Raw genomic sequence first — 22,040 nt, 5'->3', positions numbered from 1 at the left:
AGTCTGACACATGGATGCAAGTGGAGTCAGCAGGTTCCCTCTATATCTACTGCAGTAACGTCATGTTATTGTATCGCTACAGTATCCAAGGTTGGAATATAAAATATGAAAAACCTCTAAATGTATAAACTTTATTAAAGGGAAGTGATTTATTCTTCTATTTAATGTGTGACAGAATGTTTTCTAGTAAAAATGTTGATTAAGATGTTGTTGTGCTGCATCTACAGTGATGCAACACTTGTTTTGCTTTTCCTTGCAAAACCTTTTCTATGATTTTCTCCATTTTTGCAACTATTTCTATTTAAACCAACTGTTAACTATATTATTGACAATCATCACTCAATCAATCATCAAAATGTTCAGCTCTTTAAGGACATTTATGCTTGTATTCAACTTTTTTTTCTAACTTAAAACATTAAGCATTTTTCCAAAAAAAATAAATAAAAATGAAACATTCAAATCCTCTAAAACTTACTTTATTTTGAAATTCAACTACTTCCACATACTTTCAGCTAGAGACTTAATTCAAGCTTTAAACAAACAGGTCACAAAACAGTTCTTTATAGAGAAAAATGTTTTTGAAAGGTACTGCAGTAAAAGTACATAAGTATTATGAGCTTGATGTAGTTAAAGTATTGCAGTAAAAGTACATAAGTATTATGAGCTTGATGTAGTTAAAGTATTGCAGTAAAAGTACATAAGTATTATGAGCTTGATGTAGTTAAAGTATTGCAGTAAAAGTACATAAGTATTATGAGCTTGATGTAGTTAAAGTATTGCAGTAAAAGTAGTGGTTTGGTCCCTCTGATTGATATATTATTATATATGACATCATTAGATTATTAATAGTGAAGCATCAGTGTTAGAGCAGCATGTTACTGTTGTAGCTGCTGGAGGTGGAGCTAGTTTACACTACCTTATATACAGTTAGCTAGTTTACACTACTTTATATACATATATAGACCATAAATCATCATAAAACAGCTGTCAGCAGGTGTCGTGACTCCTTGCAAGAAGCAGAAGCAGGTTGTTTTCCTTTTTTTTTTGCACTGCAGCACAACTAAACTGTTTCATTAATAGTTAATTAATAGTCAATTAACAGCCATTGTGCCACCATGATCCCACAACCGAGGCACATACTGCTGCATCATGTCTTGTTTAGTATCTGGAATCAGTCTCCAGAACTGTGACTGCAAACTGTCTTGTCGAGCCTAAAGACTAAAGTAAAGCAGAAGGCCAAAGGTTTGATTTGTTTCCATTTAAGTGACATGAACGCACTGTTTCATGATATATTTAATGAGATAAGCTGATGCCTATGTAATTTTATTATGAATTCAATACATAAAGGATTATTGTCAGGTAAGAAGTTTAAAATCTTGCTGTGTTCTGTTCTTCTTCACTCACTTTATAAACTAATGTTGATACCGTCACAACACTTCAGCTGCTTCACAGCAAATAAATATAAATGCTAAATCTAAAAGCAAAGGTATGATTTTACTGTGAAACCTTGTTAGGAAGTTCTGACAATAAAGTAAAAAAAAAAAAAAAAAAAAAAAAAGCATCATGTAGAAGCTGTAAAGTTATGAAGCTCAGTTTTGGCTTTGAGGGAGAATATGGGGGGGGGGTGAGGTGGTTTGATAAAGAGGCACAGAGGCTTTTCAACATGTAATGAAGATGATTTTTTTCATTATGTAGCTGTCCCATCAACATACAGAGGGCAGCGTGGCAGCAGCTCTGATCTCTGCTGTACACAGTCATCCTGCAGGAGGAACTCTGCTTGTTAGCAGTGTTTTACAGGTTGGACGTGTCTACATCAGGTCAGGATGAACATTTAATGCATGTTAGAGAGAAGTTCCACTGCAGGTTTTGTAACTGGATCCACTAAGATGTGGTCATATTAAGCTATTTTATGGACTTGATAGGCTTTAAGTCATCATGTTAACATATATATATATATATATATACACACACACAGCTGTGCTCATAAGTTTACATACCCTGGCAGAATTTGTAAGACACTGTTTACGGTTGTGACCATTAAGTTCAATTTTGGACTCATCACTCCTAATGACTTTGTTCCAGGAAGTTTTGAGGCTCGTCTAGGTGCTGTTTGGCATATTGTAAGTGGGCTGTTTTGTGGCGTTGGCGCAGTAACGGCTTTTTTTCTGGCAACATGACCGTGCAGCCCATTTTTTGTTCAAGTATCGCCTTATTGTGCATCTTGAAACAGCCACGCCACATTTTTTTGCAGAGAAGCCTGTATTCCAGCTGAAAGTTGCATGTGGGTTTTTCTTTGCAACAGTTGTGGCTGAAATCTTTGTTGTTCTACCTGTCCGTGGTTTGGTATCCACTTCATCAGAGCTTCAACACTACTGATTGGCATTTTCGAATCTTTGGATACCTTTTTATATCCTTTTCCTGATTTATAAAGTTCAACTACGTTTCCTCGCAGGTCCTTTGACAGTTCTTTTGCTTTCCCCATAACTCAGTATCCAGTAAAGTCAGAGCAGCCCTGGATGGAATGTGCAGGGCAAGAAACTCATTGACTATTTATACACAGACACTAATTACAATCAAACAAATCACAGGTGTGGAAACTTACCCTTCATAGCCATTTCAACCTGTGTGTGTCGACCTGTGTGTATATTATCAGGCCAAACGTGCAAGGGTATGTAAACTTTTGATCAGGGCCATTTGGGTGATGTCAGTTATCATTATAATTTAAAAAGGGCACACGCAAATAAATGGCTTCACCTGACCACTATCCCTAAATAAAACTTTTTAGCGTCATCAGTCATAGTTTCCAAAAAATGGCCAATATTTCACAAATTCTATCTATCTATATAACAAAAGTGAGTAAATTCCTTTACAATATCATTAAAATGTTATATGATACAAAATTGTGTCATCTTATGACACTTGTAGTATTTTTAGGGTGAAGTGTAGGCTATTTGATCTTACTTATAATTTAAAAATGAGGTTAGCTAGACTAAATCCAAGTACAGGCCTTAAAGTACAACTGTTAACTGGTTAACCACCAAAAATATTTTTGACTAGTTACGCACGTCAGTCTATAGGTTAATAACGGCAATTACATGTTCACAACATCAGATATTCTTTTTGAATGGATAAAGTACCGGTGTAAAACCAACTTCTATACAGAGTGTTGCATTATGGGTTGTTTGTAGCATTAATGTTGCTAGGCTAGCGGGTGTCTTACAGTCTGTTTATAGTGAGCGTGTTAGAGTCAGTCAGCACTAAAAGTGTTTTGTTAGTCTAATTCAACCTGCAGGAGTTTCTGAAGTGTAACATGTTTTTCTGCCACGGAGGAAATAAATTCATGACGAGTGAAAACGAGTCCAAAGCGTCAACGTCTCTACTGCAGAAATGGAATATGTCAAGCTGCCAAATACCACTTTTTGACCACTTCCAAGAGCCTGGTAGGAGAGTGTGTGGGTATGTAACTATACTAACATGTAAGTTATATTCAAAAAGTAACCTCATTTTTCCAAAAACAGCTGTTGGAAAAGGGGGGGGTCGTCTTATAATCACGGTGGCCTTATATTCGTATTATTATTTATATCCGTACCTCAAGCCCGAGTATGTTACTGTGACTAAACACACTGGAAAAAACTTTGGGGAGAAGAAGCTAAAAGTCAAGCTAGCTCTGACCATCAACAGCTGGACAGCTCTTACAAATGAAAGCTACATCACAACTTTAATTAAAAATGAACCGGTTAGTTATTGTTTAATGGGTGTCTGTCTGTCAAAAGCAAAATTAACCGAAACTGACTACAAAAATGATTACAACTGTGACTTCCAGTTAAGACTAATTGCCTGAGCAAGGTTATAACCTGTGAACACAACTTTCTCACTTTTGGCCTGGGTTGTGTCTAATGCAACATGGCTCCACATGGTGAGGAACTGCCTGAACAAGTAAGAAACCAGATTATTAGACTTCATAACGACGGGAGAGTAGGGGTGTAACATTACATAGTTTCAGGGTCGCGGTTCGGTACGTTTTCGGTAGAGCAGAAAAAAAAGAAAGTGAAATGTATCCTCCTATTTCCTGCAAGGAGTCATGACACCTGCTGACAGCTGTTTAATGATGATTTATGGTCGCTCAGAACTGGTTCTTATGACATCGGAAATCAAATGTGTTTATAGTTGTTTGGAACAACTTCACTCGAGGGCGGAGTGAAAAGATGACCGTCACAGAGAGGGGAGGGGGACGGGGAGACGCAATATTGTTTAAATACGGAGAACAATGACGGCAGCAACACTACATGAGCATGGGTAACCAGGGTAACCAGCGTAACCAAGGTAACTTGGCTAAGTCAGCGAACATACATCCATGAGCAGGCTACACGTATGCTACAGCTAAGTGGTGCACTGCCAATAAAAGTGCTAGCATTATTGTTCCATACGTCAGAGTTCGTAGATTGTTCCACTATTTTGACAGTAATTGTTTGGGTCAGGGAGCAAACAGAACCATTACACCCCTACGGGAGAGGGTACAAGATCATCAGTCGGCTGCTGAACAGAAGCCAAAACACAGCTGCAGGAAGACCCAAACTACCAATAACAGAAGGTGCGGCGGCCGTCCTCTGAAAATGACGGCACACACGATTCGCTATTTACGCAGCCTTGCATTGAAAAAGAGACGGGCAAGTGCTTCTGACTTGGCACAAGGATTATCTGTGGAAACTGGTGTTTCAGTGACTCCTCACACAGTGTGAAGGACACTGCAGGAAGTCAACCTCTACGGACCACGTCCAACAAGAAAACCATTGCTCACTAAAACAGCACAAAACTGCTGCAAGATTAAACTGAACTTAAACATGAAAAGAAGCCTGAAGATGAATATTAGCAGCATGTTCTTTGTTCAGATGAAACCAAAATAAATGGATCAGATGGTGACTGCATGGTGCCGACCGTGAAACATGGAGGCGGGAGCGTGCTGATACGGGGCTGCAGCAGTGCAAAAGGTGTAGAGATGACATTTATAGATGGCACTATGAAAGCAAGGTTGTAAAACCCAAATACTCCTAGTCTCAGGAAGGTTGGCAGGAGAGGAAATATGTCCCTGACCTGAATCCAACAGAACACCTTTAGAGTATTTTAAAGAGGAAGGTAGAGCAACAAAACCCCTCCAGCAAAGAGCAGCTGAAAAGAACCATGTGTGAAGGACGACAGAACATCTCTCAGCAGATTTGGGCAGAACTGGTATCATCCATGACCAGGAGGATCCAATCTGTCATCAAATATGAAGGCAGGCGTACTAAATATGAAAAAAGTCTCACTAATGAAGGGTGTGGTGACTTTCGTTGCAGTTCGTTCTTAAATATGGACCTTTCATTACAGTCTGATCAGTCAAACAACCTGTTTTTTAAATGAATTGTCTTCTTGGGTATTGTCTAAACACAAATTAAATTGTATTGAATGGACAGGATATGTAATTACTTCACATCTTAGTGATATTGTTCAGGGATGTTTTGTTATGTACAGTATTGTTGAGTCTTACTGGATGTTATGGATGTTGTGTACTTGTTCCTGAAGTATTGTAAACAATTTATGAGGACCTCAGGAAGAGTAGCTACCATTAAAATACAGTAGCTAATGTGAATCTAAATAAACAAATGTGCTTTGCAGAGGAGATATTAATAAGCTGTTATCACACAGTTTACACTGAGTTAAGTGTGAACTTTTACATATGCACAATCAGTCATACAAATCTGAATCCACTGACTATTACCAACTTATGATTAAATATATAAAAATAGTTCTGTCCTCAGAAATTTAACTGTTCAAATGATCCATTTCCACCATCTGCTCGTCCTGTTTTTCATCCAAACACATAAAATTATGAACTTTCTACATCCATATTCACAAAATCTGAACACAGCAAAGCCAACAGAGCGTTCACCTTTACATACAGCCTGCATGTATAGTCTCTACTGTAGCCTTATAAACTATCTATTTTGCACCCTCTCCCTCACTGAAACATGTGTAAGCTGCATGTAAAGTCTCAGAATGAAACTGCTGGCTTTAACTGATAACATTTTGATTGAGCATACTTAGTATGTAACCCTTAAACGAGGTAACGGCATTCACAGTTTGCACTGATTAAAAAAAAAAAAAACACCAGATCCTGTTTTACATGTGACTGAAACAATCATAATTAGAACAGCTGCAGTGTGAACACACAGCCTCGGTCACACTTTCACACACATACCAGCCTTGCACTAAAGAAAAAACAGAACGGAGGAAAAAAAAAAAATGCAGATGGAGGAAAAAAAAAAAGTCTAATCTACACACCTGTAGACCAGGTCAGCAGCCTCCTGCACCTTCTGACCTCACACCCCTCTCTCTCTCTCTCTCTGCCTCTCTCTCTCTCTCTCTGACGTGACGTACGGCAGAGGATCGAGCCTTCAGTCACCAAAGAGGAAGAAGAAAAAGCAGCAGCAGCAGCGACAGCTCAGCAGAGCCAGACCACTGAGAAATATAGTCCGATGCCTCCACAGGCTCTCCATTACAACCGCCTGCCCGTCTCAATATCTTTGGGTTTGTCCTTTTCTCTCAAAGCTCTCTCGCTCGCTCTCTCTCTCTCTCTCTCTCTCTCTCTCCTCCTTCGGTCTCTCATTCCACACGCTATACTGATCACTTCACACACACACACACACACACACACACACATACACACACACACTCAACAGCGCAATGTATGGCTTGCAGGGGCTGTGGGGGGGGGGGGGGGGGGGGAGTGAGGAAGAGACCACCAGGTAGAGAGCGGGGAGTAAAGGATGTAGAGGTAAAGGGAGGAAAGGGCACACATTCATTATGCTTATCAATACTCCTAATATACAAGCTTTCAATAGGTCCTGTTTAATGATTGAAGCTTCTTGGGAGAACATATATCTTGTTGAGCATCCTGGGAGGAATGTGAAGCTGTGAGGAAAAGAGTTCCTGGAGTTCCTGGATGGTTCCTATAGCTTCACTTTCTGGTCTGGATGTACATTTAACACTGTACGACCAGTTTGGCTTCCTCACAGAGTTAATCAGTCTCAAACATGTCACTAAAAAAACCCAATAATATCCCCAATATATGTCATGGTAAGTGAGTGTGGAGCACTCACTGGATAAGTAAAGATAACAACAACAAAAAGACATAATACTCACTAGCTGACCATTTAATCTTCTTCATATGAACGACTTCCAACAACAGTAAAACAGTTATTGTCTAACATGAGATCCCCCCCCCCTCCCCACATGGATCATATGGCCCATGCACACAGCGTGGCCACCCCTCTGTGTTTGAGCGAGTTGGTACAGCCCATGAGAAGCTGCTCAGTCACTGTTGCTAAGGCCCACCCTCTGGAATATAGGACATGACCAGAGAATGTATACAGCCTCAGTCAAACAGGGCTACGGTGCACCCACTGACTCCTGGATTATATTCACACGTGTTGTATGTGACACAGAGAATGTTAACACATGGGGGGACCTGGTGAGAGTTTTTTTTTTTTTTTTTTTTTGGTATGTCAGTGGTAAATCATCACAGATTATAAAGTTAATAGTTTTTATTGTGGCAGCACTCACATCCTGCTGTTAAAGACACGTAAAACAGAGATTTGTTTCTGCTACGGGAAGCTAAATAGCAGCTGCTGTGTACATGTGGCTTCCACATGAGGTCAGGGTTAAGGTCAGTTTACGCATAATTCAATCAATGAACTAACTGATTCTGCCATTACTCTACTATTGATAAACTACTACAGGAAGGCATCTGCCTACCTGCTTGTGTCACCGAAGTCTAAAACTATTAACTAAATCATCCTATTATTAATTATTTGTGATATTGCTTCTCACAAAAATGACTGCAGGTCATTTTGGCAGCGGTCTGACATTGAAACACATTTTTATGACGTAACTGTGATTTAATTTTGGCTCATTATAGAGACTGATGCAATGACTACTTTCCAAAACAAAACATTAGCCCGTCTACATGCATAATTTATCCGGACCAAATTATTCAAATAGCACATAAAGAGGGTTTCCTTTTTGAGAGGCCAGACGCTTACAAGACAAACAAATACAACGCATGTTTTAACTTCAGAGTTCATTCGGGTGCTTTAGCATCCTTTCTCACACAACAGACAGTGTATGCATTTTGCCGGAGGGTGGGTGGGGTGGGGGGGCATCCACATTTCTCAAATATACATGTGCAACTGTGTGGAACTACATCAAAGACACATTTACATCGCTTTGTAATGGATGACAAAGTTTTCTCTCCCTCTGAATCATCGTGTGCATGAGTTTGCACTGCTGCTGACACAATTTCTACAACAAAATCCTTCAGTGCTGCTTGCAGATGTAGGCAGACCGCCGCTCTAAAGATCTGATGTGTAACGCTACTGACGGCTGCTGCTGTATCATTAAGACAACTACTGTGTTAAATAACCACCAGGCCTGCCGTGGAATACTTTAAAAAGCACTTTAAATGCAGTTATTATGCATGAAATGTCTCTCTTTCTTAATTAATCTGACATCATATTTACAACTAATCACTCACAACTGCTTTTATTATATTATTTATTATTATTATTTGCTCTACATCTACATTATTCAACAGGTCTGTGTTGTGTATTAATGGAGAACAATGTGACTTTGGCAACTAACAGTTAATTATCTGTTATCAATTATTAATCTTCTAATTAACTGGTTAGTCATTTAGACTAGTGTTGATCAACTAATCATTGTCTTTATGGTGATGGATTTCCATACAGTGGAATGAGTGGTATGTTCTGGAAAGCGGTGCTGGTTTCTGTCTACGTGATTTGTTATAAATGTGCAGAAACACTGGTGTGCTCCTTTAAGAGTCCCCGCTTCTTAACTAAATACCCTGTAAAGTTCCACTCCATTGTTTCCCCACCATCTGTGTTCACCCTGATCCAGGATGTTTACCAAGAGTAAGAAATAACCTTGGACTGCACACACAGCTCCGCAGACACTACTACAGTTTGCCAGACTCCTTTATAGTGTATAGAATACATAGTGTAACAGCCATCTGCAGTGGACCGCTGCCCGCGCAGACCATACTGTTATCTAGCAGGAGAGACTTTAAAATCATTTCATATGTGTCTCTGGGTCCATACACAGACAGAGACAAAATATATATCTCTAATTACATAAGTAAAATGAGAAATAATGAAAAAAAGAAATGAGTGTATTACATCATCTGTTTCAGCTGTGTGTGTGTGTGTGTGTGTGTGTGTGTGTGTGTGTGTGTGTGTGTGTGTGTGTCATCGCTCACCCCGTTTTTTTTTTCACAGATCGTTTTCAACCTCAAACACGTTCACTGCCAGACTGATAATTCCACACGAATATTCATCATTTATTGAACTCCATTGGTCTCTGTGTAATTTGGAGTGGGAGTGTGCAGTGTGTATGTGTGTGTGTGTCCTCGTTTCAACCGGTGAAACGCTACGGGAGGCCCTCGTCAGACATGCTGGGATGTTCACAGTCATACATCCCGTCTGGGGGCCCAGAGCCCAGGTCTCAGAACACGGGGGGGGGGGGGATAACGCAGAAAAGGCCTGCGAGAGAGAGAGCGTTTATCTTTCTTGTGTCTCTCTCTCTCTAAACTACTAATTTGACCTGAACTAACTGACAGGCTCTAGTCTGGCTGGAGACTTTCTAATCCAGCCCAGTTATATCATTCTGTTTCTTACAGACTAGTTTCTGTATCATGAGGATTGATGAGTGTTCACAGTTTTATTAACTACTTCACTGTAGATCTCAAAAAGCCAATAAAACAAGTTCTTCAACTACAAAGCACACACTCCGCTCACACCCTCAGAATAAATAAACCTGAACAGTTACACTGACATCTCAAGTATGATGCCACTTTGGATTCTCACACTTGCTTTCTCACTTACATAAAAAATAAAATTTCAAATTAAGAGCATAACACAGTAAAAAGTGGAAAAGTGACTGAACTCTTCTAATCTCTATAGAAAGCCAGCGTATGGTTGCAGATGCACTTTACAGTCTTGCACTAACTATGAAACAAGTATGAAACCCATCCAGGTGCGTGTGTGTACATTAGAGCTGCAACTGATGATTATTTTCATTATTTGTTTGGTCCATAAAATTTCAGAAAATGGTGAAAAATCTCCATCAGTGTTTCCCAAAGACAGATATTCAGTTTATGGTCATAGTGAACTAAATAAACCAGATAAACATTCACATGTGAGGAGCTGCAATCAGAGAACATTTCTCTCTTAAAAAAATGACTCCTACTGATTTCTTGATTATCAAAATAGTTGGCGATTAATTAACTAATGGTTACAGCTCTAGCGTACACTCAGTCCGTGGCTCATTTTCAGCTCAATACAGTATAATAACCAGCTCCTGTGTCTTGCTTCACTTCTATGAATATTAAATATTGACCTCTGTCCACCTCTGCCACTGACATCCAGATACAAACACGGCCTGCAGCCTTAGTTAGAAGTTGAGTTTACACACTAAAGCGATGAATAAAACATGTATTTGAGTCAATAAGGGAAATAAGCATGATAACGGACATAATGAACACAGTTAGATGGACACAAAACACACAACACCTGTGGCTTAAAATGAGACATACTGCAGCGCTGGAGCAGAACACACACAACCACGACCAGTCATACTGTACCTACTTGATCTAGGGCTCCAGCGGGTGAGTCATGTGGTGGCTGTGGTGGGCCTTGTCCAGGGCTCAGAGCAAAGATAGAAGGGAAGAGAAGGGAGACCGGGGTGCGGGGAGGGAGGGGGGGAGGGAGGGGGAGGTGAGATCAGTGGTGGGCGAACAGCTTAGAGTTGAGATGATCGAGCGGTGGTGGTGGGGTTATGGCTCCACGGCCGCTCTGTCACATGGCACCATCCCAGGTGCATAGAGAAGCCTGTTGGCCTCTGACTGGGAGGAAGAAGAGAAAACAGAACGACATCAGTTTGAGATACAACATGTTCTTACGCTGACGTTCAAAATATGCCCATGTTGATTACACTATATAACCAGCACATGCTATCAAAACACTGAGACACTCCTTTCTGATTTAGAGAACACTGGGTTCCTCTAAACTCCCATCCAGCACCAAACCGTTTAAGAGATGTGGAAATAAATTAATATCAAATTGTTTTAATGGAGATCATCTAATTATCTCCTTTACTTTCTACAGCCATCGTCTAGAAGTCAGGATTGTAACATCAAACATGAAAAAGAAAAGACAGAACAATTACAGTGATGTGATCTTTTCAATTAAGACCATGAGTTCAACAACAAGTATCCCAAAGACAAACCTGTAACTTACCTCAGGCTAAAGGAGTCTGTTAGAAAATGCTAAACCTGTGCGACATGTGCATCAGGAAGTCTGTCAGTAAATGGTGCAGCCTGAGATATCTGCGTGTTACTTTTGTTTTCCCAAGAAAAGAAAATGTAGAGCGGTGCTGAGTCAGTCAGCGACCAAACACACACTGACGAGGCAGAAGGAAGTGTACTGATATTGTACATTAAAAGTGGTTTCCCTTTCTAAAAAAAAAATGGTGCAGCAAGTGCACCACTGCTGCGCTATCGCCTCTGGTTGTGAGATTATCAAAAACCTTGCCAGTTAAAAGCTTTATGAAGGCTGGTCAGTGGAGGATAGCAGGTACCCAGACTTGTTCAAGAATCCCTTCACAACACACAACTGGTATCTGGTCAAAATTACAGATGGGAATTTAGTTTCAGAGTAACAGAAAGACAGAGAGACAAATAAAAAGCTAAACAATAGAGAGAAAGACCTACTCACAAACCAAACCTTAACTTTACTTGGTTCTTACTTCCATTGTGGTCAGTTACTAAACTGAAACTACCAGGTAAAACTCTCAGAAACACTCAGGTAGCAGTCACACTGACATTTCAGGTACTAGTGGTATCGACTGCTGAAAATTCACTGGTCACAGTGACACAAATTGATCAGCCATCCCTTCACAAATTTCATGTTTTGTTAAGAACGGGACTCACTCCAGATGTGGAGGCGCACTAACAAAAAGTTGAGCTCCGACTTTCTCACAGCACAATGAAAAGACAAGACCCGACCAACATGTGTATTCTGAAACTGGGAATGAAGACCTTGTCCAGCCTCATAGTGGATTTCTACTGTTACTCCCACCTCATCTTCATCTTTTATTGGCCTGGATATCACTTCTCGTCTCCAAATTCAACTCAAGTCCAAGATTGATTCATTTCAGTTCAGTTACATCAGATAAATACTACTCCCACAGCTCAACATCTCATATTAAGAGGGAATATCACAAAGACAGAGAGCTCAGACCAGTCTGACCGTCTGGTAGATGGGATCTGTATATCCGCTACGAGATACAACAGTCCTGTAAACTGTGGCGCGTACGTAGACTGTAACTGTTCATTGGGAACTCAAGGCAGCTATTATGGTCAGCTATCTTCTACATTACTTTTAAACTTAAAATAACCTTTTTGTCCATGTTGTAATAACTTGATTCCCATAAAAGTAGACTTTTTTTATACATTATGAAGCCCTAACAGAACCATTTACAAGTAAATACTGCAGACACGTAATATTTACACCTGTTTACAGAGTAAAGGTCCAAAGATTGATTTCAGGATTTCACAGATCGATTATGAATCATTCAAATAAGAATCCCAATTACTGTACTTACTGCACCCTGATGAAGACTTTTATGGTCAAAACAGGTCGTTTTTTTTTTGAAATTGTAAGTAGCCATGTTGAATAAAGGCTTTTTAACTTAATCCCAGAGTTTTTCCGTTCCTGCTCCACGCATGAGTGCCTGTAGTTTGTTTTTTCCTTCTATGTGATGACCCTTATCTTCAAGAGCACCTGCATTTTTCTTTTAGTTTTATATGATCGAGACAGTCCTCGAGCACACCACTACCTCTTTTTCACAAGTTAAGAATCCCAGTTAATCGGAGAATTGTTTTATCCAGTCCTTATCTTCAACAATACTTCTGCAAATGAGCAACCTGAAGGTCTGAAGGCTCAGATATACAGTATTAAGAGGATCTTATACAAGCATTAGTTCACGTGCTGGAATATGAACATAAACAAGCCAAGAGCAAGAAGGTGAAACATTTGACAACCTGCCTGTGTCCATGTACCGTAAATAAAACCTAACAAACAATGCAAGTGTATTCAACCATAGTATTTTTTTTTAAAGACGAGACGTATGAATTGAGTCTGTGATTCACCAGGTTGGGTCCGGCCACCGTCTCAGCTTGAGCGGTCTGAGCAACGCCGATGTGTTTTGGAACGGTGTGACAGCCTTTATGCCTCGTCTATCGATGCTTGTACATAAGTACAAGGACTACGTGACAAATAGTGCAGATGTGGAAAGGTCAACCGGCTTATACAAGCACATGTTATCAGCTAGAAGAAGGTCAACGAGAGAGTCGAAATCCGGAGGTCTGGTGTTTTTTTAATTATCGTCTCGTAGCGCATTTTGTATTGAAGAAGGTACAGTCATGAGTAGTTCTGGTAGCACATCTTATTATGTAACAATGATCCCAACAGTCATGAAAACTGGACTGATCACTTGTTGATTGATGATTTCTAAACATATTGGAGCAAGACCAGCCTATAAACACCACTATAATTTAAGAAGATCATCTCTTTGCCCATTATATGAACGGCAAGTACATAAAGGAGAGCTGGTGGAGTATCAAGGAACCTTCACATTCACATGTTTAGCATCTATATGGGAGGATTCTGGAAGAACACTACATTTGATTTGCTGATAATCTTTGGATCAATATATTCATATGAGCAGACACTGTCACGCATGATTAAAGATGCTCAACATTGTTTAAAACACAATGAGATAGAGAGCAATGGTTACAGTGGTAATTTGCTTTGGTCGCATGTTTTCTGGCAATAGTTAAGATATTTTAGTAAAACCTTGGGGGGGGGGGGACAATATTTGCATTCGACATGTACTGACATGTTTTTATTGACAGTGTATGATTTTAACAGATGTGTCACTGTTAACATAACCTGTAGCTGTCATGTGCCAGAAGGAAGCAACTAAACAAATGTTAAACAAAAATTATTCTGTCTAAATGTACAACTTGAGGCCAGACATAAATAATAATTCTAATCATCTCACTAAACTGGTTGCTAATGACATGTTTATCCTCTTCCAATGTCTTGTTCAGGTGACGGCACTCGATCATACCGACTCTCACTGTTCAGCTAATTACAGCAGAGCAGGTCAATTAATTACAGCGTCTCAGAACGGGTGACGGTAGGTTTCCTTTTCACAGCTCACTCAGTGGAACCTGCCTTATCTTTTAAACATTTGTTTGAGTAAACATGGCACTGACACTTCCACACAGCACAGTTCATCTGAAAAACAAAACCTTACTCATCTGTCCACCAGGGACGAGGTTTCTGGATGACTTTCCTTTAGCTGGAACATGAATACTGGGCGTTACAGTAAGTCAACTCAGCAAGTCTTGGAAGGATGCAACGATCAGACTTTTTCCTGATACCTCATTAGAAGGTATCGGCTGATACAGAGGATCCATTAGATACCAGCACTTTCTTCACTTTTCCAGTTTAGAAGCTGTAAACTTTGCTGACTGGGATCATTTCTCTGTTCATTCACTTACTAACTGTAAGTTATACACTATCATTTCCTTTGAATTTGTTGTTTGAATGTTATTTGATTAGAGTTAAAAAGATTAGTTCATAACTGATGAGTCAATCGTCAGAACATTGTTTCAGTTAAACATTTCAGCTTCTGAAATGTCATATATGATAGGTAAGAGAATATCTTTGAATTTAGAAGGTCACCTTGGGATTTGGAAACTATAAAGGACATTTTTCTCTATAATTTGACATGTTATAGACAAAACAATTTATCTGGCAGAGTAATAGGTATAGAAATCAATCGTTAGTAGCAGCCCTAAATGTTTTGAGGGTGCTTAAAATCTGATAGACGCCAAATTCATTCAATTAGGTTCAAGGATGTTACATCCTGTTTATCTTAACGCCAGATGTCATAACCCTCACCTCCTGTATGACAAACCCCATGACTGACTCACACTTTTTCACCTCCATCAGTCACCAGTCTGAAGTTTCTTAAAGACAGCTGATGATGTCATTCGCTGTGTGAATGAGAAGGAACTTCAACAACAAAAGACACCTGCTGTGTTTTCTCAATTACTCATTTGTACAAGTTGTTTCAAAATGTCAGGTTTTGGTGTGAATTTTGATTAACTGAGTGTGGATGAGTGGTGGGAAAAGATGGACAGGATAGAGGAGGAAGATAAAAAAAAAAAAGAAAGGAGAGACACTGAAGAGCTGAAGAAGTCAAGAGACGAAGCCGAGGCCGTTAAACCCACGATGTGTGCTGAGAAAGATCTGGCGACTGATTTTTAAAAACAATCACCAAAACGGAGCTAAAGCAGGCTCTCCGTCAGTTTTATGTCACTGTGAAAAACAGGAAAGGTGAACCCTATGGTTCCAGCAGTTATGTTGGCCTACGTGCAGGGTTTTAACCGCTACATGCTTTCCACTGCGTCTGTGTGTTGCTTGGCAGCCGTTCTGCTAAATGTCGCTGAAGAACTACATTGCTTGGCGGAAGACTGATTATTTGTTATCAATAAATTATTGCATTTTTTCGTTGCCGTGTGTTTATTTTATGAAACTTTGCCAGGTATATGCAGTAAGAGTTTTATAAAAAGCAATAAGCCCCGCAAGGTCGTGGTTTACAGTGGTATTAGAACAGCTGACAGCCTCTTGTGGCTTTATCAACACTGAAACTAAAACAGTCATTTCAAGTGTCAATTAAGCTGAACAGTTGAAATATAGATCATATATAAAAATCAAACTAATGCACACAATACATTAAAATGCTCAGATATATATTAATTTATAATACATTTAAAATCAAGGTCAAATTGAGGTCACCAGCTGCATATAAACTGGATGTTTAGAGTAATAAAAGCATTGCACATGTAAACACAGTATCTTTCCGTAACCTGATTTCACACAGTGAGGTGTTTCCTTGCATGTTGTCAATGATGATGAATGATACTCTTTGTGTTGACGCGTCTCACTGCAGTCATCAATAGCCTTGTCACCAAACCTGTTCTTCCTTTACACATATTTACTTGTCAAGTGCGGCAAAAAAGTTGTTTCTGGCAGGCCGACCCGAGGTGACAACCACACCGCTGGCCTGTATTTCACAATGAATGGGACGATGAAAACCAGGAGGGGAAGGTGAGCTGCTCTAGACCACTGACTCACGTAAAATAAAGAGTATTAACTCAAATAAAACTAAAGACACAAGAGAGAAAACAAACACAGTACTGATCATTTTTATACACTCCAGATTCAGGCATGACATAAATATTTAAAGGCATAAAGGTAAAGGTGGTATAACTGTTACTGCTGCTACATTACACTGCAATGCACTTTATCTACCAGATCATACCCTTTGTCACGTTAAAGGTGCTCTATGTAAGATTTGGCCAGAAATTTAGTTTAAAACATTAAAATTTTAGTTAAATTTTGAAACAGAATGTGAAGAAATAACAGTTTTGACATTATGTCAAAGACTGTGTATTATGTTGCATGGATATCTACTGAAGTTAGCATGCTAACCAGCTAGCGTCCTGTCTCGTAATACCACTTTGTACCTCAGCGGTGATAGTGAGTCACTGTAGCGTCTAGTCTGCCCTCAGTCCAACATGAGAGGATGAAGATTCCCAGTATGTGGTCACTGGGAATAAATGATGAATGCCACAGCTGAAATTTCACATTGTACATAATAATCACGACGAATGCAAATAATAATGCGCGCTTTGTCTGCTTCAAGCAGCTGACTGGAGCTAGTGGTGAGTGAATGGGAACTGGTGCAGCCTCTGCTCTCTGTCCTCTCCTCTGCTCCCTGTGTCGGTGTTTGACCGAGGGCAGGGGTCAGCTGACACACACACACACACACACACGCACAGAGAGCAGACAGCAGAGCAGAGAAGCCACAGTGGAGACAGTGAACCAGCTGAAGTGAAAGATAAAGTTTTATTCGAATTGACGACTTCTACGCTTGTTACTGCAAGTGCAATAAAACCTTTCGTGAGTAAAAAGCAAATAAATATTTTATAAAACCACCTGTTCAACAAGCATAAACATGTCGGAAAGTGATATTTTCATCTGCTTTGCCCGCAGTCTCCCATCCACTGCCGCTATATTTTACACAGTGTTAGGCTAATAGTGAATTGTTATGAACAAGCTAAAACAAAAGCCATCTGTATGTAGCCTAACTGTTTATCTTAGTTTGCCACATATCTTACAATTTGGCAAATTCTTGTAAACTTTGCTACAGGCCCCAAACCAGCCCCTCCCTCTACCAGCAGTACCTGCAGCAGTGAATCACAGCAGCTGCAGAGGAAGAGGAGGAGGAGGAAGGACTGATACTGACTGATGTCTGTTCTTCATTCTTTCTAAACTCCACTCGGTATTTTCATGTCAGAAATATGATTTATTTTATCGACATGTTATTTTTGTTTCCAGTGAGATATTATTGAGTTTATATAGTGACTTTGCTGTTGTAAACATTACTGTCGCTGCTCTGGAAACAATATTTAGTTATATTTAAAATATAAATCAATTCTAATCCTGTTCTGAATTAGGATCACTTCAGGACATAGAGCTTGCTTCATCAGTGAGCATATTGTTTCACTTTTTGGAGCTGTTGATATGCTGCCCCCTATTTGTTTGGAGCAGGTGGCCAAATCTTACATAATGCACCTTTAAATACTCATTAAGTTGCTTCTACACCAGGTAAACTGTGACCAGGGTCCATACAAGAGCTGCAACGATTAGTTGCCAACTATTAAATTAATCGACAACTATTTTGATTTTTTGACTTTTTTGATTAATTGATTTGAGTCCTTTTTTTAGAGAGAAATTTGCCAAATTCTCTGATTCCAGCTTCCCAAATGTGAATATTTAGTCCTCTATGACAGTAAACTGAATATCTTTGGGTTGTTGCTCCGGACAAAACAAGACATTTGAGGATGTCAACAGGGCTTTAGGAAACAGTTTTCACCATTTTCTGACATGTTATGGACCAAAAAACTAATCGATTAATCAAGAAAATAATCAATAGTATATAATAATAATAATAATAATAATAATAATAACAATAAACAGATTAATCATTAGTTTCATGCATTAGTAAAATGTATGAAACTATGTGTGCATTACACAGTTAATAAGCAACACAATGCTTCTTCCACACAACTGCATATAAAACAATATATTAATACAATTCCATTCAAATGTTGTTTGCAATACACTCTGTCTGGCTGGACCGTAACAGCAGGACCAGCCCTACAAATGACTGAGTGATTTATGAAGTGACACCACCAATCGGGTGAAACCAAGTATCCCAGAATGCATTTTGCACCAACCGGCAGCAATGGCAGAGATTAAGCTGTTGTAATTTTCACTGTAAAATCGTTAATTTGTCACTTTATTAAGTTTTAATATTTTTTCAGCAAGAAAGTTACCATTTAGATTCCTGACATGTGGTCAGTTTATCCAAATAAACTTACTCTTTGGAAAGTTGCTGCAACATTTGCATAGATAGTCACGTGATGCAGTCACATGACTGTCTTGCTTGAGTATACTTAATTATGAACAGTCCGCTGGTGTGGGCATACCTAATCATTCATTCAGTATGCAGTATGCAGTACATACTGTGTAGTAGGCAGTATGTTAGTATGCGATTCCAAACACAGCCAATTGGCTTCAGTCTGAGCCCGGCACACTTCCTGGGGGCACAGAAGTGAATCTGGCATCTTATTAAACAGGATTGAGACTAATTGCTTCTAAAAACAACGCCTGAATTTGGCTTAAATTGCCAAAGTCTCAGCAGGTCTCCAGTCAGAACTTGTCAAAACTTTTGCAGTCACCTGCCCTTGGCTGCAGTGATGTGATTAGTTGTGATTTTTTATGTGTGAGACTTGGGCATGTGTTTCCTGTTTACCTTTTATATTATTTCAACCTAACTGGATGGACTAATTGTTATGGCTTAATCAAGGTTAGTCAGTTCCAGCTCCTTGAATGCACAACGTTCTACCGAGACTGTTTCCATACTGTACAGCTTCAAACTCAAGGACTGTGAAAGGTAATTACAGCTTACTGTATTCTAAGAACCGTTCAGGTAAATGGGGAAGGATGAATATAATCATGTATTGGCCTGATTTATCATGCAGAGCCTGAAGAGAACCTTTCAAGTAGCCATGATAAGAAAGAAGTACAAGTAATCTTTCTTATCAAGCTAAGAAGTACAAGTAATCTTACAAGTATCTGACGGTGGGCCTGACTCATCACAGTCCAAATATTTAAAAAAAAAAAGACTTGCAGAACTCCACCCTCTGACATGGAAGTGACAGGCCTCCAGTCACAGTAAACACACTGGCGTTTCATTTGCACCCGACGCCGTATGCAACAGCTTTTGAGAACATGCCAAATTCAATTTCAAATACTGGAGCCCTAGAGCCATTCATCTGCTTCACGGATTCAGTAATAAAAGCAATACCACAAAAACAAAGAAAAAGAGAACGCGATGCCAAGTTACAGCATTCTTAAGGGCAGCCGAAATAACAAATATTCAAGACAAACTTCAAGCAGGCACAGCAACACCTCAGTGAAACTTCCGAAGTCTCTCTCTCTCTTTCTCTCCGCCCACCCATTTAAAACCCAGGCACATAGACACCTTTATGCTCCACTTCACAAAAGGTGTTTGCACCGCCATATGTTCATTACACACTGTTCACTTCACATCTAAGGTGAGATACCCACAACGGTTAAACTGTTAAACTTCCTGTAATTCATTCAACACTGTCCCCCGGGGGCACGAGCGCACATCCAAGTCACATCTGCAAAGGATAATGTACCTGTGAGCAAAGTTTTTTTTCCTACTGCTTTTCATTCTGGCAAACACATTTTTCATCAAAAACACCTACTCAAATCCACACAGGAGAGTAAAAAACCATTATGTGACTCTTCTTATTGTGGCCTGGCCTTGATCATAAAAAAAAAATTTGGGCCACAAAGGATTGACTGTTAACTCACTCACAACACCGACACAACCACTTCTTCTTCTTCTTCTTCTTGCTCTGTTTTCTCGCTTACCCTATCAGTTTCTACCTGTACGCCGTCTCTGTTTCTCTCAGTCTCAGCCTTTACCTTTCTCCTTCCCTCCATTTCCTCCCAATCCTCACAAATTCTCACAGTCTGCTGCACAAGCTTTTTTTTTTTTTTTTTTTTTTCCAGACCAGAATGTAGGCCATTGCTCTGACAGCAGGAAGGCAGCGAGGAGTCGGAGCAGCGCCGCTCTTCTCTTCTTCCCCGCATTCTGCTCGCTCGCAGCAGCTGAAGACAGTACGCGTGTATGTATGTGTGCTGCGCTGCCGCCGCCGCTGCTGCTGCTGCTGCCTCGCACTGACTCAGAGTCCAGGGACAAACCGCAGCAAACAGCAGCCTGCGCTACGCGGGCTTACACCAAGTAGTCGATCTGTTTCAGCTTTGCAAGAAACGAGAGCTCCTGCACGTCCCGTTGCATAATATCAAAGATTATCTGAAACAAAAAAAACACAATGTTTTATCTACGTGCTCTGCTTTGTGATAAAACTGATCTGCCAGGACTGTGTAAACCTGCAAACCAGACCACAAATGTAGACATCACACCTCCACTGAAGGAAATCCGGGTCAAAAAAAACGATAATTTTTTTCTTTGTATCCCTTAAATAAACAAACACAAGCTGCGGGTTGATGAGATTTAAGCACTAAAACACATATTTCTACAACATATCCATACATGCAGGTATGTCAGGCAGACAGCGTGGAGTCTATTTAATGTTTTTCTTTGATATGAGTGTGTACAGCAGCAAGCAGGTGCAAAGTTTAAGGTCAGACAACATGTGTCACAACATGTGAAATTGTAATGTTTTATTTCTACCACAGTAAAACCACTATGTCAAAAATGTAAAAAAAAGTGTCCAACTTTGGCACACCCAAGTGGTAGAACAACGTATGCCACACAACTTTGTTTTCATTAACACTGCATCCTACGTTGTGCAATTCCATCTGTGCTATTCCGACCGTGTGATTGGTCCGTTCGACGAAGCGCCGCCTTTTGTCTTCACACCTAGCTTCACTTTTTGCCTCCGGTGCAATCCAGCGCCTCAGATTACAGCTGCCAACTAGTCATTATTTTCACCATCAATGAATCTGCTGACAGTTTTCTATCCTATAAAACATCAGAACATAGTGAACACGGACTGAATTAATCTAAAGATGGAATTATTATATTAACATAGAATAAGACGAAATGTTCAAAATGCTGAAAGATGAGTGGAAGGTATAAGAGATGACAAAAACTAAGGTGCAAGATGATTCAGGCTTTTCCAGGCGATGGAGCAAAACCAATTAATTACAATATTACAGAACATTTTAATCTGATCAAACAAACAGTTAAAAGGAGTCACACATGTTGTTTCTTACGAACAAAGTCATGCTAGCTGCTAGCATCACTTCCAGACATTTGGGGTCAACATCGATCCATCTTTTGGGTGGAACACATTAATAAATGACTCATGTTGGCTTCTTACTTGTAAAAGCTTTTATTGCACCTGCGGTAGCGTAACGAGCGTAGCCGTCGTCAACTCCGGTAATGTTGTCTTCACCCGTCTCTCCTCTGCTCCGCTGTGTGCGCGCGCGGAGGAGCTGAGAGCAGCGGAGAGAAACTAACGTGAACGACATCGTAGAGACTCTCACACTGGTAAATAACATCAATTAAATAATTGCTTTTTTTTTGAAGGGGGTCCATGTCAAGACTTTCCCAGTGCCAGCGCCACACAGACGCTCCCTAACACATGAATGATTATTGATTTCCGAATCATTTTGGTGTTATTTTTGGCAAGTTTTTTTGGCCTGGGCCTGTACAGCTTTAGG

General features: G+C 39.9%; 1 protein-coding gene across 2 annotated transcripts in view; it reads right to left on the bottom strand.

Annotated features, from left to right (window-relative positions):
- ncoa1 (nuclear receptor coactivator 1) overlaps positions 1-22,040 on the bottom strand; it is a 54,234-nt gene that overhangs the window by 28,122 nt on the left and 4,072 nt on the right. For both annotated transcript variants that reach the window (XM_042389670.1, XM_042389671.1), the window contains exon 2: positions 10,698-10,954. The gene's annotated coding sequence lies outside the window, so the exon portion shown is untranslated. The remainder of the gene's footprint in view (positions 1-10,697; positions 10,955-22,040) is intronic.

This window comes from Thunnus maccoyii, chromosome 17 (genome assembly GCF_910596095.1).
Source record: "Thunnus maccoyii chromosome 17, fThuMac1.1, whole genome shotgun sequence".
Classification (NCBI taxonomy): Eukaryota; Metazoa; Chordata; class Actinopteri; order Scombriformes; family Scombridae; genus Thunnus; species Thunnus maccoyii.
Note: the sequence above shows the minus strand (reverse complement) of the source record. Positions and strands in the feature narration are given on the sequence as shown.